General features: G+C 36.9%; 1 protein-coding gene and 1 long non-coding RNA gene across 2 annotated transcripts in view; one reads left to right on the forward strand and one right to left on the reverse strand.

Annotated features, from left to right (window-relative positions):
* The window catches only part of LOC138329231 (soluble guanylate cyclase 88E-like), a 317,936-nt gene that overhangs the window by 216,762 nt on the left and 75,501 nt on the right, over positions 1-25,673 (forward strand). The window lies entirely within an intron of this gene.
* Positions 14,267-23,488, reverse strand: LOC138328760 (uncharacterized). Its single transcript, XR_011209350.1, has 5 exons — positions 23,427-23,488; positions 22,729-22,867; positions 21,274-21,402; positions 15,449-15,487; positions 14,267-14,518 (listed from the first exon to the last, which is right to left on the reverse strand). It is a non-coding gene; the product is annotated as an uncharacterized lncRNA (long non-coding RNA).

Consider the following 25,673-nt stretch of genomic DNA (forward strand, 5'->3'; position numbering starts at 1 on the left):
CTTGGATTTCAGATCGACCCAAAAAATACCAACACTTGGTTAGGACCATGTTAGGATCATTTATGTAAGTTTCAGCTAAATCGCACCACTAGAACTTGAGAAGAAGTTCAACATGTGTTTTCAACATGGCGGCTATGGCGCCCATCTTGGATTTCAGATAGACAAAAAAAATAGCCACACTTTGTTGGGACCATGTCAGGATCATTTCATGCAAGTTTCAGCCTAATCAAACCGCTAGAACATGGGAAGAAGTTCAAAATCTGTTTTCAAGATGGCTGCTGTGGCGGCCATCTTGGTTTTCAGATCGACCAAAAAAATAACAATCCTTTGTCGGGACCATGTCAGGATCATTTCATGCAAGTTTCAGCCAAATCGCACTGGTAGAACTTGAGAAGAAATTCAAAATCTGTATTCAAGATGGCGGCTGTGGCAGCCATCTTGGTTTTTGCATCAACCCTAAAAATAACAATACTTTGTCAGGACCATGTCAGGATCATTTCATGCAAGTTTCAGCTAAAACGCACCACTAGAACTAAGAAGAAGTTCAAAATGTGTTTTCAAGATGGCGGCTGTGGCGGCCATCTTGGATTTCAGATTGACTCGAAAAATAACAACACTTTGTTGGAACCATGTCAGGATCATTTCATGCAAGTTTCAGCCAAATCAAACCGCTAGAACTTGGGAAGAAGTTCAAAATCTGTTTTCAAGATGGCGGCTGTTGTGGCCATCTTAATTTTCGGATCGAGTCAAAAAATAACAACACTTTGTTGAGACCATGTCAGGATCATTTCAAGCAAGTTTCAGCTAAATCGCACTAGTAGAACTTCAGAAGAAGTTCAAAATCTGTTTTCAAGATGGCAGTTGTGGCGGCCATCTTGGATTCTGGATCAACCCATAAAATAACAACACTTTGTGGAGACCATGTCAGGATCATTTTATGTAAGTTTCAGCTAAATCGCACCGCTAGAACTTGAGAATAAGTTCAAAATGAGTTTTCAAGATGGCGGTTGTGGCTGGCATCTTGTATTTCTTATCGACTGGAAAAATAACAACACTTTGTTGGGACCATGTCAGGATCATTTCATGCAAGTTTCAGCCAAATCGCACTGGTAGAATTTGAGAAGAAGTTCAAAATCTGTTCTTGGTTTTCGGATGAACCCAAAAAATAATTATACTTCGTCGGGACCATGTCAGGATCATTTCATGCAAGTTTCAGCAAAATCGCCTCAGTAGAATTTAAGAAGAAGTTCAAAATGTATTTTCAAGATGGCGGCTGTGGCAGCCATCTTGGATTTCAGATCGACACAAAAATTAACAACACTTTGTCAGGACCATGTCAGAATCATTTCATGCAAGTTTCAGCTAAATCGCACTGGTAGAACTTGAGAAGAAGTTCAACATGTGTTTTCAAGATGGCAGCTATGGCGTCCATCTTGGATTTCAGATCGACCCAAAAAATACCAACACTTGGTTAGGCCATGTTAGGATCATTTTATGTAAGTTTCAGCTAAATCGCACCACTAGAACTTGAGAAGAAGTTCAAAATGTGTTTTCAAAATGGCGGCTGTGGCGGCCATCTTGGATTTCGGATCAACTCAAAAAATAACAACACTTTGTTGGGACCATGTCAGGATCATTTCATGCAAGTTTCAGCCAAATCAAACCGCTAGAACTTGGGAAGAAGTTCAAAATCTGTTTTCAAGATGGCGGCTGTGGCGGCCATCTTGGTTTTCAGATCGACCTTAAAAATGAATAATCCTTTGTTTGAACCTTATCAGGATCATTTCATGCCTGTTTCAGCCAAATCAAACCACTAGAACTTGAGAAGAAGTTCAAAATCTGTTTTCAAGATGGCGGCTGTGGTGGCCATCTTGGATTTCAGATCGACTCGAAAAATAACAACACTTTCTTGAGACCATGTCAGGATCATTTCAAGTAAGTTTCAGCCAAATCGCACCAGTAGAACTTGAGTGAGCAGAAGTTCAAAATCTGTTTTCAAAATGGCGGCTGTGGCGGCCATCTTGGATTTCGGATCAACTCAAAAAATACCAACACTTGGTTAGGACCATGTTAGGATCATTTATGTAAGTTTCAGCTAAATCGCACCACTAGAACTTGAGAAGAAGTTCAAAATGTGTTTTCAAGATGGCGGCTGTGGCGGCCATCTTGGATTTTGAATTGACTCGAAAAATAACAAAACTTTGTTGGGACCATGTCAGGATCATTTCATACAAGTTTCAGCCATATCAAACCACTAGAACTTGAGAAGAAGTTCAAAATCTGTTTTCAAGATGACGGCTGTGGCAGCCATCTTGGATTTCGGATTGGCCCAAAAAATAACAATCCTTTGTCGGGACCATGTCAGGATCATTTCATGCAAGTTTCAGCCAAATTGCACCGGTAGAACTTGAGAAGAAGTTCAAAATGTGTTTCAAGATGGCGGCTGTAGCGGCCATCTTGGTTTTCAGATCAACCCAAAAAATAATAATCCTTTGTCCGGACCATGTCGGGATCATTTCATGCAAGTTTCAGCCAAATCAAACCGCTAGAACTTGGGAAGAAGTTCAAAATCTGTTTTCAAGATGGCGGCTGTGGTGGCCATCTTGGATTTCGGATCGACTCGAAAAATAACAACACTTTGTTGAGACCATGTCAGGATCATTTCAAGTAAGTTTCAGCCAAATCGCACCAGTAGAACTTGAGTGAGAAGAAATTCAAAATCTGTTTTCAAGATGGCGGTTGTGGCGGCCATCTTGGTTTTTGGATCAACCCAAAAAATAACAACACTTTGTTGGGACCGTGTCAGGATCATTTCGTGCAAGTTTCAGCCAAATTGCACCGGTAGAACTTGAGAAGAAGTTCAAAATGTGTTTTCAAGACGGCGGCTGTGGCGGCCATCTTGGATTTCGGATTGACCCGAAAAAATAACAACACTTTGTTGGGACCATGTCAGGATCATTTCATGCAAGTTTCAGCCAAATCGCACCGGTAGAACTTGAGAAGTTCAAAATTTGTTTCAAAATGACTGTTGTGACGGCCATCTTGTTTTTCGGATCGACCCAAAAAATAATAATCCTTTGTCAGGACCATGTCAGGATCATTTCATACAAGTTTCAGCCATATCAAACTGCTAGAACTTGAGAAGAAGTTCAAAATCTGTTTTCAAGATGACGGCTGTGGCAGCCATCTTGGATTTCGGATTGGCCCAAAAAATAACAATCCTTTGTCTGGACCATGTCAGGATCATTTCATGCAAGTTTCAGCCAAATTGCACCGGTAGAACTTGAGAAGAAGTTCAAAATGTGTTTCAAGATGGAGGCTGTGGCGGCCATCTTGGTTTTCGGATCGACCCAAAAAATAATAATCCTTTGTCAGGACCATGTCGGGATCATTTCATGTAAGTTTCAGCCAAATCAAACCGCAAGAACTTGAGAAGAAGTTCAAAATGTGTTTTCAAGATGGCGGCTGTGGCGGCCATCTTGGATTTTGGATTTCGGATTGGCCCAAAAAATAACAATCCTTTGTCGGGACCATGTCAGGATCATTTCATGCAAGTTTCAGCCAAATTGCACCGGTAGAACTTGAGAAGAAGTTCAAAATGTGTTTCAAGATGGCAGCTGTAGCGGCCATCTTGGTTTTCAGATCGACCCAAAAAATAATAATCCTTTGTCGGGACCATGTCGGGATCATTTCATGCAAGTTTCAGCCAAATCAAACCGCAAGAACTTGAGAAGAAGTTCAAAATGTGTTTTCAAGATGACGGCTGTGGCGGCCATCTTGGATTTCGGATCAACTCAAAAAATAACAACACTTTGTTGAGACCATGTCAGGATCATTTCAAGTAAGTTTCAGCCAAATCGCACCAGTAGAACTTGAGTGAGAAGAAATTCAAAATCTGTTTTCAAGATGGCGGTTGTGGCGGCCATCTTGGTTTTTGGATCAACCCAAAAAATAACAACACTTTGTGGGGACCATGTCTGAGGATCATTTTATGTAAGTTTCAGCTAAATCGCACCGCTAGAACTTGGGAAGAAGTTCAAAATCTGTTTTCAAGATGGCGGCTGTGGTGGCCATCTTGGATTTCAGATCGACTCGAAAAATAACAACACTTTGTTGAGACCATGTCAGGATCATTTCAAGTAAGTTTCAGCCAAATCGCACCAGTAGAACTTGAGTGAGAAGAAATTCAAAATCTGTTTTCATGATGGCGGCTGTGGCGGCCATCTTGGATTTTGGATCAACCCAAAAAATAACAACACTTTGTGGGGACCATGTCTGAGGATCATTTTATGTAAGTTTCAGCTAAATCGAACCGCTAGAACTTGAGAAGAAGTCCAAAATGTGTTTTCATGATGGCGGCTGTGGCGGCCATCTTGGATTCCGGATTGACCCGAAAAAATAACAACACTTTGTTGGGACCATGTCAGGATCATTTCATGCAAGTTTCAGCCAAATCGCACCGGTAGAACTTGAGAAGAAGTTCAAAATTTGTTTCAAGATGACTGTTGTGACGGCCATCTTGGTTTTTGGATCGACCCAAAAAATAATAATCCTTTGTCGGGACCATGTCAGGATCATTTCATACAAGTTTCAGCCATATCAAACCGCTAGAACTTGAGAAGAAGTTCAAAATCTGTTTTCAAGATGACGGCTGTGGCAGCCATCTTGGATTTCGGATTGGCCCAAAAAATAACAATCCTTTGTCTGGACCATGTCAGGATCCTTTCATGCAAGTTTCAGCCAAATTGCACCGGTAGAACTTGAGAAGAAGTTCAAAATGTGTTTCAAGATGGCGGCTGTGGCGGCCATCTTGGTTTTCAGATCGACCCAAAAAATAATAATCCTTTGTCGGGACCATGTCAGGATCATTTCATGCAAGTTTCAGCCAAATCAAACCGCTAGAACTTGAGAAGAAGTTCAAAATCTGTTTTCCAGATGGCCGCTGTGGCCGCTTCGGGTCAGATGACCTAAAAAGTTGATGCCGGATGCAGTAAAACTGTTACAGCATTTCGGAACATATTGGTATTACAAATATTATTTACTCATTTATAAAGAGACCCAGAGGATAATTATGTAACACTCAAATTCCTATTTCAAATACTTTTCTAGTTCTTCATGGAACTAGCCTCAAAATTACGCTCGATTTACTGACAGCACTTATGATTGACTGAAGCAACATAAGTATGATAAACAGGTTGCCTTTTAAAATTATAAACAAATTAATATACACGTCTTTATTTTATAACAACAACAGAAATGAAAATAAAGGGAAATAACTCCTTTAACAAGAGTATTGTATTCCATTATATCTGTTACATATGAAAATTGAGCAAATAATGCTCATAAATGTATTTTCCCTATATAAACTATAGTAAGTTGCCCCCCTCCCTAGAGAAAAATCTGAGACCTCCGGGCTAGGAAATTCACAAATATTTTAGAGGGCCTCGAGACTTTTCAATACGTTACGAGTATATGTCCATCAATTCTGTGAATTCAGAAGTTTTTTTTTTAATTTTAGCCATTTTGACCTCTTTTGGTCCTGCCCCTCTGGTCCCTGGGAGTCAGCTAGGCCCTATATGGATATGATGTTAAAATCCTATCTCAGGCTAATAATTCTAACCAAGTTTGATTCATTTCCTACGAAAATTGAGCAAATAATACTCATAAATGTGTTTTTTTTTTATATAAACTATAGTAAATTTGACCCCCTCCCCAGGGAAAAATCTAATACCCCCAGGGCCATGAAATTCACAATTCTTATAGAGGGCCTTAAAACCTTTCAATTTATGAAGAGTATTTGATCCTACCATATCTGTGAGTGGAGGAGTTTTTGAAATTTTAGATATTTTCACCCTGTTGGCCTCTCCCACAGCCCCCTGGGAGTGGGGGTCATATAATTCACAATTTTGTTTGGCCTTATGCCTTAGAAGGTTTGTGCAAACTTTCATTGAATTTACTTTAGCAGTTTTGGAGAAGAAGTCGAAAATGTCAATTGGTTACGAACACACAAGGACGACGCACGACGACGGACAAATTGCGGTTAGATAAAGTCATTTGAGACTTCGTCTCAACTTAATTCATATGTTTAATAGAATGATAATTTGATACAATTTTGAAGTTCATGGTTAGATTATCAACTGAAGAATACAGAAAAGAAGTTCTTTGCGAGTGAGAATGTGAATTAGTAGTTTTAATAATAAGGTCAGTTCGTACGCGCCTCCCATGTCAGTCTCCTATAGTTGTGCGCGTCCTGTCAGTTGGGAGGTTCTATAACTGTCTTGCAGAGTTAGTATAGGGATTAAAGAACTTTACTTTCCTTTATTCTTTGATGGAGTACTATAAAACAAAATTGGGAAAATAAATTACTTAAAAAAACAGGCATGATATCAGGTATTCAGTTGACTACCATTGTTATCTTTAAACTTTATATATAATAAAAAATATTTTTGCTCACTCAAGTGACCTATTGTAATTGCCTTTTTGGCCGTTGTCGCCCGTCGTTCCCTGCGTGTCCGTAAACAATTTTGACTTCTTGTCCAAATCTACAGAAGCAAATTCAATGAAAGTTTGCACAAACCTTCTCAGGGATAAGGCCAATAACAATGGTGAATTATATGGCTCCAATCCCCCAGAGGGCTGTGGGAGGGACCAAAAGGTGTAAAATTAACTAAAATTTCAAAAATTTTCTCCACTCACGATTTGGTAGAATCAAACTCTTCATAGATTGAAAGATCACAATGCCCTCTACAAGAATTGTGAATTTCATGACCCTGGTGTCTCTGATTTTCCCCTGGGAAGGGGGTCAAAGGAGGGGTGCCAAATTGGGCCATTTTAAGGCCACTAAGTGAAAAGCGAAATATTTTGCATAAAGATACATTAGGGTCAGCTGCATATTGTATACTATGCAAAACCTCCTATTTGTTCTTTACGCATGGTAATTTTAGAGGTCAAAGATCAAAAGGTGAAATTCACATTTTCATTATTCAGTCCTAAGGCCATAGTTGTGGTTTTTTTTTCTGTTTTGCGTCATTTTGATTTTCTTTAACCTACCAGCCAGCAAGGCGAAAAAACACACACAAGAAAATAAATACAAGGTTTTACTAACGAATTAAATGGTTTTTTTTATGGCAAGCCAATTTAACATTTATTGAAGGAGCATGGCCTATCCTGTATCTAATCGAATCATATAAGATATCTTATCTAATTATATAAGATATCTTATATACATATATATGAGATATCTTATATCTCTATAAGATATCTTATAAAGTATATCAGATATCGTATAAAGTTTATAAGATACATGTATCTTATAAAGTATATCAGATATCTAATAAATTATATAAGATATCTCATATAGAAATTAAATAAGATATCTTGTATAAGATGTCTTAATTAATATATACCGTAAGATATCTTTTATAATTGAAATCTCGTTGCTATATAAGATATCTTATATAGCATGAGATTTCGTAACATTTAAAACCAGGAACTATATTTCCCCCTTGAGCATCATTCGGAGCACTTCGGAATACATCTTAGAATCGTTCGCAATGACAGAGATAGCATTGAAAGGGAGAATCAACCGCTGTTTGGTTGCATTCAACGATGTATTGAAAACACAGAAGTAGTTAATTCCCATCACTCTAGTTGTCAATTCGAACATGGTGACAATAAATATATTGGCTATGATGGTGACCTACACATGAATACTTTTGTCTCGTTCAACCAAACGCTTGATCCTTGCGTAGCATGCAGAGCCACCAAGAGTCTTAAGCTTGTTGAACGAGAAGTAGTATACTGTACATTTCACTATGACCTCCGGGTAGGGAGACTTCATTTCTGGCTTTTGTTGAAATCTCGTTCCTTTATAAGATATCTATAAGATATCTTATAAAGCAACGAGATTTCAAGTATATAAGATTATATATTATATAAGATATCTTATACAGATCACTTAAATAAAATATCTTATATACTTTATTAAATATCTTATATAGGATTAATTTAATATATGAGATATCTCATATATTATATAAGATATCTTATATATTAAATAAGATATCTCATATACTATATGAGATATCTTATATCTCAATCAAGATATCTTATATATATGCAGTGAAATTAAGGATCGACATTGCTCTTTAAATAAATGTCATTTTGGCTTGCCATATTTTTTGGTTCAAACTGATACTGATTTTTGTACAATTATCTAAAAATATTCTTTTCACTGATCAAATTTAGAAAAGAATTTCTTTTGATAGATTTCATATCTATGGATATTGCAGTAAACATTAATTACACTGTTACAACTTTGTATATTGCCCAGTTCGGAAAAAAAAGTTTGTGTTTGTTTTTTCACTCAAGACACCTAAAACTTACCAGCACGCAGACACAAAACAGAACAAGAGGCCCAGAAGGCCTGTATCGCTCACCTGGTTTGTAATGCCAAATAATTTTCTGAATACAGGTTCATTGTTTCTTTTCTGAAGGAATTTTAATATTAACCTCTAAATCCCCTATTGGGCCCCACCCCTCCTGCCCCCTGGGGGTCAGAGCCAAAATTTATACAAGTTCTGTTCCCCTTCCATAAAGGATGTTTCTGGCCAAATTTGGTTACATTCCATGCAGAACTCTATGACTAGTAGCGATTTAAAGAATTTACCTCTATTTCCCCTATTGGGCCCCGCCCCTCCTGCCCCCGGGGGGTCAGAGCCAAAATTTATACAAGTTCTGTTCCCCTTCCCCCAAGGATGTTTCTGGCCAAATTTAGTTACAATCCATGTAGAACTCTATGACTAGTAGCGAATTAAAGGATTTACCTCTATTTCCCCTATTGGGCTCCACCCCTCCAGCCCCCGGGGGGCCAGAGCCCAAATTTATACAAGTTCTGTTCCCCTTCCCCCAAGGATGTTTCTGGCCAAATTTGGTTACAATCCATGCAGAACTCTACGACTAGTAGCAATTTATAGGATTTACCTCTATTTCCCCTATTGGGCCCCGCCCCTCCTGCCCCCGCGGGGTCAGAGCCAAAATTTATACAAGTTCTGTTTCCCTTCCCCCACGGATGTTTGTGGCCAAATTTGGTTACAATCCATGCAGAACTCTATGAGAAGAAGTGATTTAAAGGATTTACCTCTATTTCCCCTATTGGGCCCCGCCCCTCCTACCCCCAGGGGATCAGAGCCAAAATTTATACAAGTTCTGTTCCTCTTCCCCCAAGGATGTTTGTGGCCAAATTTGGTTACAATCCATGCAGAACTCTAGGACAAGTAGCGATTGATAGAATTTACCTCTATTTCCCCTATTGGGCCCTGCCCCTCCTGCCCCCTGGGGGTCAGAGCCAAAATTTATACAAGTTCTGTTCTCCTACCCCCAAGGATGTTTGTGGCCAAATTTAGTTACAATCCATACAAAACTCTTGGACAATTAAGTAGCAATTTATAGAATTTACCTATAATTCCCCTATTGGGCCCCGCCCCTCCTGCCCCGGGGACCAGAGCCAAAATTTATACAAACTCAGTTCTTATTCTCCCAAGGATATTTCTGGCCAAATTTGGTTACATTCCATGCAGAACTCTATGACTAGTAGCGAATTAAAGGATTTACCTCTATTTCCCCTATTGGGCCCCACCCCTCCAGCCCCCGGGGGGCCAGAGCCAAAATTTATACAAGTTCTGTTCCCCTTCCCCCAAGGATGTTTCTGGCCAAATTTGGTTACAATCCATGCAGAACTCTACGACTAGTAGCAATTTATAGGATTTACCTCTATTTCCCCTATTGGGCCCCGCCCCTCCTGCCCCCGGGGGGTCAGAGCCAAAATTTATACAAGTTCTGTTCCCCTTCCCCCACGGATGTTTGTGGCCAAATTTGGTTACAATCCATGTAGAACTCTATGACAAGTAGCGATTTAAAGGATTTACCTCTATTTCCCCTATTGGGCCCCGCCCCTCCTGCCCCCGGGGGGTCAGAGCCAAAATTTATACAAGTTCTGTTCCCCTTCCCCCAAGGATGTTTGTGGCAAAATTTAGTTACAATCCATGTAGAACTCTATGACTAGTAGCGAATTAAAGGATTTACCTCTATTTCCCCTATTGGGCTCCACCCCTCCAGCCCCCGGGGGGCCAGAGCCCAAATTTATACAAGTTCTGTTCCCCTTCCCCCAAGGATGTTTCTGGCCAAATTTGGTTACAATCCATGCAGAACTCTACGACTAGTAGCAATTTATAGGATTTACCTCTATTTCCCCTATTGGGCCCCGCCCCTCCTGCCCCCGCGGGGTCAGAGCCAAAATTTATACAAGTTCTGTTTCCCTTCCCCCACGGATGTTTTTGGCCAAATTTGGTTACAATCCATGTAGAACTCTATGACTAGTAGCGATTTAAAGGATTTAGCTCTATTTCCCCTATTGGGCCCCGCCCCTCCTGCCCACGGGGGGTCAGAGCCAAAATTTATACAAGTTCTGTTCCCCTTCCCCCAAGGATGTTTCTGGCCAAATTTTGTTACATTCAATTCAGAACTCTATGACAAGTAGCGATTTAAAGGATTTACCTATATTTCCCCTATTGGGCCCCGCCCCTCCTGCCCCCGGGGTGTCAGAGCCAAAATTTATACAAGTTCTGTTCCCCCTCCCCCAAGGATGTTTGTGGCCAAATTTGGTTACAATCCATGCAGAACTCTATGACTAGTAGCGATTTAAAGGAAATGTTGACGGACAGACGGACGGACGGACGGACGGACGACGGACGACGGACGACGGACGCCGCGCCATGACATAAGCTCACCGGCCCTTCGGGCCAGGTGAGCTAAAAAAACACAGCTATGGCCCAATTGATTAAAAAAACAGATTATAGATAATATTTTTTGCAGGTTTTGCCTTTAAATCTTGGGTTTGTGAAGTTCAGTTCAGAAAATTTATAAAAAATGTCACAGTGACCTAGTTAAGCATTTATTCTATTTTAGCATTAGAAACTTTTGCTGAAAACTAGGATTTTTCAAAGATTTGGTAGCATGAAATTTTATGTTTAGTCCTGCATAAGGACCTAAACATGACCTGCTTAAGATGATTATATCTATTCATAGGGTCACATTGGCTAGGTCACATGCATAAATTAGGTCAATGAATGGTATCATCTGTCCACTAATTATAAGCATATGCTGTTTTCCCATGTTTAAAGCAGGATTTTAAATTATGTAGACTTGTTTTATGAGCTTAATTTCAAGAAACGCCTTCACTGAGGTAGGATGTTAGAATTATGTCTGCAGCCTCACTGCATGATTGTGAAAGGTGACTAAATTTGAAATCTTAATTTCACGGTTATTGAGATGAAATTTATTGAATTTTTCAACCATTTCAATGCTTTTGAGTAATGTTTAGCACTTGATTTGTATTTTTTTACGATCTGCTTTAGATTATTACATCCTAGGATCACATGTATAAATTAGTCACATTCAATGAATGTTATTTTCGGGCAACTAAGTATCTTCTGGATTTTCCATGTTCAAAGCAAGTGTTTAAGTTATTAAAGTTTGTTGTAAGAGAAAATATTAAGCAACACTTACATTGCAAGTATGTTGTTAGAACTGTGCCTGCTGCCTCATTGCATGATCAGAAAAGGCGTTCGTTTTAATCTAGGATATCAATTCTAGTGGCTACCTAGATCAAAATATATAGTATTTCTGTCTCAAATAACATACAGAATGTTTCTTTCTCAGGAAAACTTCCCTGTCACTATAAACCAGTTAACAATAAGATAATACTCCCTTATGGTGAACACTAGATGTTAAATACATGATATCATTTGCTAAAGCCAGGAGATTAAGATTCCATATTCCCCTTTTACAATGGAGCAGCAGGCACATTTCTAACAAAAAGTTTGCAATGCAGGTGTTGCTCAAGATAATCTCAAAACAAACTTAATTGCCTTATATATAGAAAATCCAGAAGATACATAATTGACAGAATATACCTATCATTGAAAATGACCTAATTCATCCCCATCACCCAGCTCATATGACCATAAGCTATCATCATCTAAAACAGATCATTTCAAAACATAAATTAAGCTCTAAACGTCACTCTGAAGCTATGGAACGGTTGGAAATGTAAAGTATTTTTATAGCCATAACCGCGAAATTAGGTTCGAAATTTCGAAACCTTGGTGAAGGCATTGCTCAAAATTAGGCTCATAAAACAAGTCTAAATAATTTAAAATCCTTCTTTAAACATGGGAAAACAGCATATGCTTAGTGGACAGATGATATCATTTATTAAATATGACCTAATTTATGCACGTGACCTAGCCAATGTGACTCTAGGATGTAATCATCCTAAGCATATCATGTCAAGATCCTTATGCAGTACTAAACATCAATTTTATGCTATCAAATCTTTGAAAAATTCTAGATTCCATCCAAAATATTAAAGTTTAATGCTAAAATAGAATAAATGCTTAACTAGGTCACTGTGACATACTGTTTGACTTTTCATCAGTTTTCTGAACTGATTTTCACAAAACCAATATTCATAGGAATAATCTGCACAAATTTTTTTCTCTATTCTAATATCTAATTATTTAGGACTTAAACAATGAAATGTGTATTTTCACCCTTTGACCTTTGGCCTCTGAAATAAAAATGAGTGCAGAAAAAATTGGATGTTTTGCGTAACGAGTAGCATACAATATGCAGCTGACCCTAATGTATCTTCACACAAAATATTTTGCTTATCACTGAGGGGCCCTAAAACGGCCCAAAGTGATACCACTCATTAACTATAATCTATTTAGGAAAAACACATTCATGAGCATTATTTGCTTAATTTGCATAGGAAATGAGTCAATCCTTGTTAGAATTATTAGCCTCAGAAATAATCTTAACATCATATTCATATTGGTCCTGGCTGACCCGAGGCGGGACCAAAACAGGTCAAAAATGGCTAAAATTTCAAAAATCTTCTTCTTCTGAATTCACAGATTTGATGGAACCAAATAATCTGCATAGATTGAAAGGTCTTAATGCCCTCTAGGAAGTTGTAAATTTTATTGCCCTGTTTCAGATTTTCCCCTGAGGAGAGGGTCAAATTTCCTAAAGCTTATATAGGTAAACATATGAACATTATTTGTTTAATTTTTAGGGAAATAATAAAAAAACTATAAACAATAAAAAATCCAGTTACAAAATGGCACAACATGAACATACTGCAGTCTGAGAGAGACATACACTTTACACGTGCACAAACAGGAAAGATCCTGACTGTTAATATAATTGGATATTAGTCTAAACAACTGTAATCTTTGGATACATGAGAAGCGGGCATTAAATGATCCTGTTTATAGGTCAGTAGTCTAAACAACTATAATCTTTGTGTACATGAGAGGCGGGCATTAAATGATCCTGTTGATAGGTCAGTAGTCTAAACAACTGTAATCTTTATATACATGAGAGGCGGGCATTAAATGATCCTGTTGATAGGTATTTGGTCTAAACAACTGTAATCTTTGTGTACATGAGAGGCGGGCATTAAATGATCCTGTTTATAGGTCAGTAGTCTAAACAACTATAATCTTTGTGTACATGAGAGGCGGGCATTAAATGATCCTGTTTATAGGTCAGTAGTCTAAACAACTATAATCTTTGTGTACATGAGAGGCGGGCATTAAATGATCCTGTTGATAGGTCAGTAGTCTAAACAACTGTAATCTTTATATACATGAGAGGCGGGCATTAAATGATCCTGTTGATAGGTATTTGGTCTAAACAACTGTAATCTTTGTGTACATGAGAGGCGGGCATTAAATGATCCTGTTTATAGGTCAGTAGTCTAAACAACTATAATCTTTGTGTACATGAGAGGCGGGCATTAAATGATCCTGTTGATAGGTATTTAGTCTAAACAACTGTAATCTTTATATACATGAGAGGCGGGCATTAAATGATCCTGTTGATAGGTATTTAGTCTAAACAACTGTAATCTTTATACACATGAGAGGCGGGCATTAAATGATCCTGTTGATAGGTATTTAGTCTAAACAACTGTAATCTTTATATACATGAGAGGCGGGCATTAAATGATCCTGTTGATAGGTCATTAGTCTAAACAACTATAATCTTTGTGTACAGGAGAGGCGGGCATCAAATGCAAGCGATACAAATCCTCTGGACAGAGTGATTGAAGTTTACTTTCAGCTAATAAAATGCCAATTTAGTCAATATAAGAAAATTTGGTTTAGAAAGTAGATACCAAATTGTTATGATTGGCTTATTAACATTTAAAAAATTACGAAAAAATACTTTCCTCAATTCCATCAACTTAACATATTTTTCTGCTGTCAAACATCAATTAGATTTCCTTATTTTTTTTTACAAATAAATACAATTAGTTTTTTAACAAATGTACACAATTATCTAGTTTTGAATTAATCCCGTCACAACCAAACTGTTCAAAATGCTTCTTCAGTTAATGATTTTCACGCTGACTTCAGTTGTCAAACCAGGGCAGAAATTCTTCAACGTCCTGAAATTTAAAAGCAAAATGCATCATTATGATGAAAATCTGAAAGGTCTTTAAAATTACTTTAATCTGATTAAATTATAGATCCATATGATAACTCAGCTTGATACATGTAAAGGATCTGACAACATCTCATTAGGGGTTTCGTTGTGGTGACTTTTCGAATTGGCAAATCAAATTGGAAGTGAGTTTCGGGGGGGGGGGCTAAATGTATAGTAGGATGAAATACCATTTTCAAATGATGTACTTTGTGTAACTAAGTGTAGCAAATATATTTAATAAGAAGTACAGCTGGTCTTAAGGTCACCAGAACGTGACCCCTTTCGCATCCTCGATACTCCAGGGGTTACTTTCACTGTCGTTACATCTTTACTTAATGAGAGTAAAAGTAAGCCATGAAGTATAAAGGATGTTAAAGAGGTTGGTATTTTAATCACCCTGCAAGTATTTAGCATATAACTGTTTATACAGATAATACCAATATTGACACTGCTACCGGCAAACCAGGTTTTTCAGGTAAATCTATACATACTGATTCAATCTAGCAGCTAATATATATATATATATATATATATATATATAGAAAAAACAAAACTAAAACAAATCTGCAATCTCTAACATTTTCCCAGCTACCGCTGTTCTTCAGGAGATGTTTAACATCATTAAACATCCTTTGAAGAACGGAGGTAGCTGGGAAAACGTTAGAGATTGCAGATTTGTTTTAGTTTTGTTTTTTCTATTTTAATTTCATCACAAGGATATTCAACATTTATTTATTATATTTATATATATATGTGTGTGTGTGTGTGTGTGTGTGTGTACATTTAAAGTAATACAAATTTAAGATGTTACACAGCCGACGAATGGTAATTTGATCTATTAGAAACGGGTACAGGCAAACTAGTAGTTTTCTTTAGTAGCAAGGATACTTACTTTACACTATTGCCATCAAGTTTTAGCTTCAAATTTTACCTAATAATAGAAATAATAACAGAATAAATACATTGAAAATAATTACCCAAAAAATACATGGTGCTCTTGATCTGCCCTATATGGAATGGGGTAGTGATTTATATGTATTTTTGTGTTAATGAGACATTTATGTACACGTTTAAAAATACCCCCCCCCCCAATCTGAATTACAAACAAAACAGAGTATTTAATATTCCACTGTCAAGAACTAATAGCTATAAGAAAAGGTTTTTTTTCCGTCAACCATGGATATGTGGAACTCACTTGACAGTTCCATTAGTGACTCTATTTCAATTTCTTTTAAATGTAAATTTAAAATTGCTCATGATACAATAGTTTCAGAAGTCTTCATGAGTTCCTCTCCAAGACAGTGAAGACTTAGTTCATTTTTTCTTTCAATGTCCATTGTATAATGGGCAATAGGCACCACATTTTATCCATCTACAATTTATTAGGTTATGTAAATCTACCATGCCTGCTGTGTGGCATCCGTAATGTACCTGATCAATTAAATACATTTATTCTTTATCATGTAAACTTATATATTAAATCCTCAAAACGTTTTTCTATGTACAAATAATTCAATTTTGCTTGTTACGAGAATTTTCATTGGCTTAAAAATTTACTTTATCAGCCCATAAAGGAAAAAATGGCGTCGCTGTTTGTAACGTTGCTTCTGATTGGCTGAGATGACGGCGTAATGATTTCATAGACAAAAGAGTCCCATAATGAATTTTGAATATTGAAGAGATTAGCTTTAGTAAATTGAATTATAAGGATTAACTTGAATAGATTTTTTATGTTATGGAGATATAACACAAAAATCTGAGTGTACTCTCATCATAAACCGCTTCGTGGTTTATTTAGAGTACACTCAGATTTTTGTGTTATATCTCCATAACATAACAAGAGGCCCATGGGCCTTAACGGTCACCTGAGTTAGAATATGTAATGAAACAAATAATGAAACAAATTAAAGACATATAAACACTATATCCTGGGCCTTGAAGTTGGTCAGTGATTTATAAATTTGACTTTTTAGACTATGAAGAGTATTTGCTTCCATCAAACCTGTGAACTTAGATGAATTTTTTGAAATTTTAATCAATTTGACCCTGTTTGGTCCTGCCCCTCTGGTCCCCCAGGGGGTCATCGAGGACGGATATGGATGTTAAAATGCTATATCTTAGGCTTATAATTCTAATCAAGTTTGACTAATTTCCTACGAAAATTGGGCAAATAATGTTCACAAATATGTTTTTCCTATATAAACTATAGTAAATTTGAGCCCTCCCCAGGGGGTAACGTGAGACCCCAAGGTCATATAATTCACAATTTTTATAAAACACCTGAAGACCTTTCCATCCATAATTATTTGATTCTACTATATCCAGAATTTTAGAAGATTTTTGAAGTATTAGCCTATTTGACCCTTTTTTAGTCCACCCCTCTGCCCCAAGAGGGTCGGCCAGGACCAATGTGGATATGATATTAAAATGCTATCTCAGGCTAATAATTCTAACCAAGTTTGACTCATTTCCTATGAAAATTGAGCAAAATATGCTCATTAATGTGTTTTTCCTATATAAACTATAGTAAACTTGACCCCCTCCCCAAGGGGAAACAGGAGACCCCAGGGTCATATAATTTACAATTTTATAAACAAACTTTAAAACCTTTTCATCTATAAAGTGTATTTGATTATACCATTTCCAGACTTTTAAAAGAATATTTTTGAAGTTTTAGCCCATTTGACCTTTTTTGGCCCCGCCCCTCTGCCCCCAGGGGGTCAGCCTGGACCAATATGGATATGATATTAAAATGCTATCTCAGGCTAATAATTCTAACCAAGTTTGACTTGTTTCCAATGAAAATTGAGCAAAAAATGCTCATAAATGTGTTTTCCCTATATAAACTATAGTAAACTTGACCCCCTCCCCAGGGGGAAACGTGAGACCCCAGGGTCATATAATTCACAATTTTTGTAAGCGACTTTAAGACCTTTCTATTTATGAAAAGTATTTGTTTCTACTATTTCCAGAATTTCAGAAGAAGATTTTTGAAGTTTTAGCCCATTTGACCCTTTTTTAGCCCCGCCCCTCTGCCCCCAGGGGGTCGGCCAGAACCAATGTGGATATAATATTAAAATGCTATCTCTGGCTAATAATTCTAACCAAGTTTGACTCGTTTCCAATGAAAATTGAGCAAAAAATGCTCATAAATGTGTTTTCCCTATATAAACTACAGTCGAAACTCGTTATCTCAAAATCGCTTGAGTCGAAATTCCGGTTGAGTCGAATTAATTTTCAAGTCCCGTTTTTTGTCCTTCTTTGTGTATGTATTTTAAGATCGGATGACTCGAATTTCGATGACTCGAAACTCCGGTTGTGTCAAAGTCAATTCCTGGTCCCTAGAACGGATATTCAACGAAAAAAATAGTCGCTATCTCGAATTTAATTTTAGTCAAAATTTTAAATAAAAAAAACCCCAACAATTACGTAAATATAACATGGATACAAACAATTGAAATTCACCTGTGGTTTGTCGTAACACGTGATTGGTTTACCTGCACATATCGCGATCGGTATATGCAGATTCAGGCCTATGGGAACATACTACAACAATGACTAGTAATTAATAATTGTTTAATAATGCTCTCAAGTCTGGCTTCCTAATTAGTGTCACTTTACAATTGTGACTTACCTGTACATAAACACGACGCGTGTTTACACAGCTAGATCAGCGTGGCTGATCATGACCGGAAGCGTGTTTGTTTAGGAATCATTAAAAACGTTTTCTAAGGTTTGTTTGGAATGTTGATAGTGCAAAATATGACGATCATATTATCGTAATTCAATTTTTTTATTTAAAAATGTATTTAAAAAAAAACCCATAACATCTGAAAACATATAACTAAAAAGATTTAATACAAACCTTATAAGTTGGAAAATCACGATAATATGCTGATCACGGTAATAGGCATGTACCCGGCTGTCATAAGATCTAAGGACCGTTAAAAACCACTTTCTGACCAAACCTAATGGCATTACTTTTGAGTCGAATTCCGGATGAGTCGAATTATTTTCGTTGGTCCGTTGAATTTCGAGATAACGAGTTTCGACTGTATAGTAAACTTGACCCCTCCCCAGGAGGAAACGTGAGACCCCAGGGTCATATAATTCACAATTTTTGTAAACGACCTTAAGACCATTCTATTTATGAAAAGTATTTGATTCTACCATTTCCAGAATTTCAGAAGAAGATTTTTGAAGTTTTAGCCTATTTGACCCCTTTTGACCCCGCCCCTAAGGCCCCTGGGGGTCAGTCATAGAAAATTTGTTAATAGGATTAAATGGCCATCTCATACTGATAATTCTGACAACATTTGACTCATTTCCTATTACAAATGACCAAATAATGCGCAAAAATGTGTTTTCTCAATATAAAGTATAGTAAACTTAACCCCCTCCCCAGGGGGAAACTAGAGACCCCAGGGTCATATAATTCACAATTTTTGTAAAGGACCTTAAGACCTTTCTATCTATGAAGAGTATTTGATTCTACCACATCTGTGAGTAGAGAAGAAGATTTTTGAAATTTTACTCAATTTTACCCCTTTTGGCCCCTCCCACAGCCCCCTGGGGGGTGGGGACCATATAATTCACAATTTTGATTGGCCTTATGCCTTAGAAGGTTTGTGCAAAATTTCATTGAAATTGCTTCAGCAGTTTTGGAGAAGAAGTCGAAAAAGTAAATTGTTTACGGACATACGACGGACGACGCACGACAGACGACGACGGACAAAAGGCGATTAGAATAGGTCACTTGAGACTTCGTGTCAGGTGACCTAAAAAATCTATTCAAGTTAATCCTTAAATAATTTTAATTATATGCAACACTAAGTAGTAGTAATTCAGTTACATACACTTACTCTGATATTATACCAATTAAGTCATTACTATGGTATAATACATTTATATAACATTCTAGTATGAATGCAAGAATGAATGGGTGTGAGCGAGTTGTTCTATAAAAAAAAATATTGAAATGTATATTTCTTCATTTAAGGCTTGTTGGAAATGTGTTTTGCATTCACTTTATTAATTATCAACTTCATTTGCTTTCTAAGAAATTTTTTGAGTAGAAATTATCCTTTTAATTATAACGTATAGTCATTTAATTACACGATGAACATAAATCCCTTACTCCTTAATTCGATACCAAACACGTATGGTTACCCATGCAATAAAGCCTCATGACGTCACATCGTCAACAAAATCACTATTTTCTATAGGTAGAATTTTGACATTTTTTTTCAGAAACAAGGCTGGATTTACTTCAAAGGATTCTAACAACGGGGTTTGCGTTGAAAATATCATGCATTTCCATGTATGAAGAATTGACTTACAGTCGCGTTTCAAATTGGCAGAAAAAAGTAGTAGTAAAATTGCAATAAAACGTCAAGGCATGAGGGAAAAATAGTCTTTCATAAATGGATATAAAAGAGTCTTATACTTTATACCATAAATTTGCTCAATACAGCCCTTTGAAATTTCCGATTGAAAAATCTAGCCGCCATGTTATATGTCTGTAGTACATTTATTTTCTTGACGTTGATTGCTGGAAAATTAATTGACCAATTAATGCCGGGAGAAAAAGAGTGAAAAATGTCTATAGAGCCAAACGCCTAACATCATGTTACCCAAATTGGCACGCTACCCAAAATGGCACACTTTTTTATACAAATACTGCTGTTTTAACTCATTTCGGAAATTTTCTTTTAGTTGTTGCTATACCGGTAATTATACCCTGATCATCATGAAGTATTTTAATGGTAATATTTCTGCATTAAACTAGGAGGAATTTTTTACAGCCATAAAATTGAGAAAATACCTGAAATCAAGTGTTACAGTAAATATTGCCCCGTGCAATGACTCTAGTTTTCCTCTTTTCACTCAAAAGTCTGCTTTAAAAAGTGGGGAAGTGGTAAAAACTATGTCTAGAATACAATCAATTTAGTTGTCAGTTATTTGGTAGTTTCGTAGTTCTGAGCTTCAGAGCTGTGTTATCCTCCATAAATGTTGATTTTCTATTTTTTTTTTTTTATTTTCATCTGCGATAATGTGTACATGCGAAATATAAGAAAGGTGCGCTCGAATAACACTTCTAAATCCAAAAGTTACTTCCCTTATGCCATTCATATGTTTATTAAACAAAATAAAGCTTTAAAAGAAAATTTGAAAGTGACGCTTTGCTTTGAATTTTCTTTAAACATATCAGAGGTTGGAGCAAGTTTTAAAACGATTGGATGCTACCTACATGTACCCTATCGTAGAGTTGTTGTGTCCCAGGGGAAATCACAACATGCTCTCCATTTGTTTATATATCTACTACGCATGGAAAAGTCCGAGAGACTTGAACGACAGTAAACTACGTTAACGAGACCTTGCGAGACTTGGTAAAACATTGTTAATAAACACTAATTTCGTTAATAGGAAAATATCTTGAAAGTGTGTACATGTAAAGCGAATTCCTAAACTGTAATCTAAATTTAAAAGGGGGCATATACTACAAAAAGATAATAGAATAAGGAATCGCGGCAAACCGGAAGTTACACTACACAGACGTAAATATACACAGATGCGACACACGTGTGTGAGTACACGTACACTGCCAAAGAACAAGTGTGGTGTGTAGCGAGACAGGTATTGCATGTAATATTGTGTACATATTACAAATGATTCTTCCGCCTACAATTAATAAAATATTATCTAGATAATACATACTTCACTTGTATATATGGGTTGTAGTAGTTCAGGCGAGGTGCTGCTGCTGGTGCTGCTGGTTCTGCCAAACATCTGAAGGTGATCCACGAACATAAAAAAAAATCCAAAATGGCCGCCATGACGTAAACCCTAAAAACACAAAAAATGCTATAACTCAAAAAGTATGAAAGCTATTTCAAATCTGAAGGTATGTTATTGTAGGGAATGAACATATCTAACTTTTACCCATGACATGTTTCCACAAAATATGTCTCGTTAAAAAGCTCGCTATGAGGTCGAAGTTTTCCAAAAGTGACTATTTTTAGATTTTTTTTATTATTCATTTTTTTCCAAACTTTCTGCATTAAATCGATGCAATATCTTATTCTGAATGTTTTGATGTCTTCAAATTAAAAATTGGTCCACTGAATAATTTTTTATGACGTAATTAATATTTAACTAAGATTTTTCTGGTGCTGCTGGTACCAGACCGTCTAGTATACAATCAATTTAGTTGTCAGTTATTTGGTAGATTCGTAGTTCAGAGCTTCAGGGCTGTGTTATCCTCCAAAAATGTTGATTTTCTATTTTTTTTTTTTTTTTATTTTCATCTGCGATAATGTTCACATGCGAAATGAAAGAAAGGTGCGCTCGAATTGCACTTATAAATCCAAAAGTTACTTCCCTTATGCCATTCATATGTTTATTAAACAAAACAAAGCTTTAAAAGGAAAAAATATTCATGAATATCGTCGTAAAAATCATGTAAGAAAGGTAAGTGATAACCATAAAGATGAAATTTTACCTGCGTATTGACTACATTAATTTTGACGTAAATCATTCTAAAAATAAATATGGAGAAAAGTGTTCAATGGCATTATCATTGTTAACTTTTGTATTGTAGTTTCAAAATAAAACATCAGATTTGAAATATCCCAATATTTTTGTTTGTTCACTGTTTTACTTGGGTGTGACAATCTGGGTACCTGCACCCGATTGATATCAGGTGCGTTCCGGACCTGTATCCAAGGATGCTATTTAAGGAAACACATGCAAGAATAATTCCAAACATAGATCAACAGATAGATGATACGCTTTATTTGTAAGATTGATACAAAAATTGGAATTCTATTGCAATCTGACAAATAGATGCTTAAAAATAAGAAAAATGTGTGCCAATCTGGGTTACATGACATTACACCATGGGGGCCACTAGCTGTGGGCAAAAACTGTTCATATTTCTTTATCAAATTGTGCGCATTCTGCACCCGTGTTCTGTCATTAAAAAAAGTGGTTGAATTTGCCCAATCTCTCCCAGTGTGCATTGCGGGGAATTACAAAAACACTAAACTGGTTCCCGTAGAGAGCTACGGGAAGGGAACCAGTCTACAAAAACACAGGGGCAGATAACTCTATCTGAGCATCCGGTGTTTCCGGCTATTACTTTAACTATGAATAAAGAAAGATAACTCTTACCGACTGATTATCATCACATTATGAAATCAGCATGCCATGCTGGCTTTTTATGTGTTCTGGTTGATCTTCTTAAGGGTTCAATCAAAATAGGTGGTGGAATTCCTTGCAGTCTTAAGGATCTTCTGGGTAGATTAATAATCTGCATATTAATAGTACAGTCATCAAGTTGCAAACCAGAAAGTTAATGGAGCGAATTTTCTGCCTTACAAAGGAATAGATAAAACTAAAGTCGTTCAGGTTTGGGTGATAATGTAGCCAAGGTTTATTACTGTATCATCGTATTATGTAATGTTACATAATTATAGATAGATGATATAATCATGACACAATATTGCAAAATATTATTGCATAATATGTTTTTTATAATTATGATTACAGTAAGTGGAAGAACCACATGTAATAAACCAGGTAGTAATTTGTCTAGGGACCGACTAACCTCGACTAATTAAGGACTAAACTAAGTAATCTATTCTCAGCTAATTAAATCTACACATATTAAGGTACAAAGTTCAACACAACCTACAAAATTAACGTAAATACCGGGCGGGAAGGGACGGGAGAATTTTTATCAAATTTCACTGCGAACAAGCGCGATCTGTTCTGCACGGCCGAAAATTTGAAAGTGACGCTTTGCTTTGAATTTTCTATATACATATCAGAGGTTGGAGCAAGTTTTAAAACGATTGGATGCTACCTACATGTACCCTATCGTAGAGTTGTTGTGTCCAAGGGGAAATCACAACATGCTCTCCATTTGTTTATATATCTACTACGCATGGAAAAGTCCGAGAGACTCGAACGACAGTAAACTACGTTAACGAGACCTTACGAGACTTGGTAAAACATTGTTAATAAACACTAATTTCGTTAATAGGAAAATATCTTGAAAGTGTGTACATGTAAAGCGAATTCCTAAACTGTAATCTAAATTTAAAAGGGGGCATATACTACAAAAAGATAATGGAATAAGGAATCGTGGCAAACCGGAAGTTACACTACACAGACGTAAATATACACAGATGCGACACACGTGTGTGAGTACAGTACACTGTCGAAGAACAAGTGTGGTGTGTAGCGAGACAGGTATTCATGTTATATTGTATACATATTACAAATGATTCTTCCGCCTACAATTAACAATATATTATCTAGATAATACATACGTTCACTGGTATGTATGGGGCATAGTAGTTGAGCCTGGGCTTGCCTTGGAGGCGAGGCGATCTCCTTAGGGCGATTGGTGCTGCTGGTTTAGGTGCTGCTGTTTCTGGTGCTGCTGGCGCTGGTTCTGGTGCCTCTGGTGCCTCTGGTACCAGACCGTCAAATGCAGGTTCCTGATTGTGGGCGTATACAAACTGCAAGAACACGTGCAACATTTCAGTAACCAACAAGAGGCTCATGGGCCTTAACGGTCAGCTGACTCATAGCACAAAACAACAGTCACAGTATAAAGTAGTGGTTAACAATTAATATAGGCAATACAAGGAACACCTTAGTTTAATATGTTAGTTTCTGAAATAGGTAAAGGTCATTTGTTGACCAAATTTGGTAGTCCTTCATCCTAGTATGCTGTAGGCCAAATATCAAGTCTCTAGGCCTCTTAGTTATTCACAAGAAACTATTTAAAGATTTTAGCTAATTTGACTCCTGTGAAGTTGAATGGTCGCCAAGGTAATTCATTTGAATAATTTTTTCTACAAATATTCCACAACATATATGGTTGTAACCCATTCAAGGATTAAGGAGGAGCCAGATTTTAAAGCCAAATTTTAGCAATTTAGCTTCCATTTTGAACTCCGCCGTTCTATTCCTATGAGTCTTACCTCAGTCCTTTACAAAATATGATTGTTCACACATAATGCTGTTTCATGACAAATATGGTTGTAATCCACCCAAGGGTTAACGAGGATTAGGATTTTAAAGCAAACTTTCATCAAAGTTTTCCCTACGAGCCCCACCCCTTTGTCCCTTAGAGTCAAATCTGGCTCATTTATATACAACATGATTGTCTTACCCCATTGATGTTTCACACCAGAGGTTGGACCTAACTCGTTTATATAAAATATGATTGTCCTTCCCCAATGATGTTTTACACCAAATATGGATGTAATCCATTCAAGGGTTCTGGAGGAGTAGGATTTTAAAGCCAAATGTCATATCATAATTCCTCCCTTCTGAGCCCCACACCTCAGTCCCCAGTGGTCGAACCTAACTAGTAAAATTATATAAAATATGATTGTCCTTCCCTAATTTTAATTAAAAATAAAATTTGACAAAAATTCTCATAAAATTCCTATCTTGATTACCTCCCCTGTCAGAAAAAGACTTAAAAGAATTACAAAATTTCTTTACATATTTAACATCTACATAATTTACCCTACCCACACACTTAACATTCGAAACTGATGTACCATTATACCCAATTAGCAGGCTCTGAAACATAAACCTCTCTATGAAATCATGTGCCCACAAGGGGTTTTCCTGAAATCTATTATTGGTTTGATTCTGCGGTGCATATAGTGGCCCTAATACGCCGCCGATATTGAACTGTATCTGATATGTTTTTGTGTTTTCTATGTTCAGTTTTCATTCCGCCTTAGTGTGTACTTTCATTCCGCTGTCCTTTAATGTGGGGCCGCAGTGGCCGAGTGGTTAAGATGTCCCGACATATTACCACAAGCCCTCCACCTCTGGGATGCGGGTTCGAATCCCATGTGGGGCAGTTGCCAGGTACTGACCGCTGGCTGGTGGTTTTTCTCCGGGTACTCCGGCTTTCCTCCACCAACAAACCTGGCACGTCCTTACATGACCCTGGCTGTTAATAGGACGTAAAACTAAACAAACCAAACCAAACCTTTAATGTGTACTTTCATTCCGCCTTTGGTGTGTTATTTCATTCCGCCTTTAGTGTGTACTTTCATTCCGCCTTTAGTGTGTACTTTCAT

This window comes from Argopecten irradians, chromosome 8 (genome assembly GCF_041381155.1).
Source record: "Argopecten irradians isolate NY chromosome 8, Ai_NY, whole genome shotgun sequence".
NCBI lineage: Eukaryota > Metazoa > Mollusca > Bivalvia > Pectinida > Pectinidae > Argopecten > Argopecten irradians.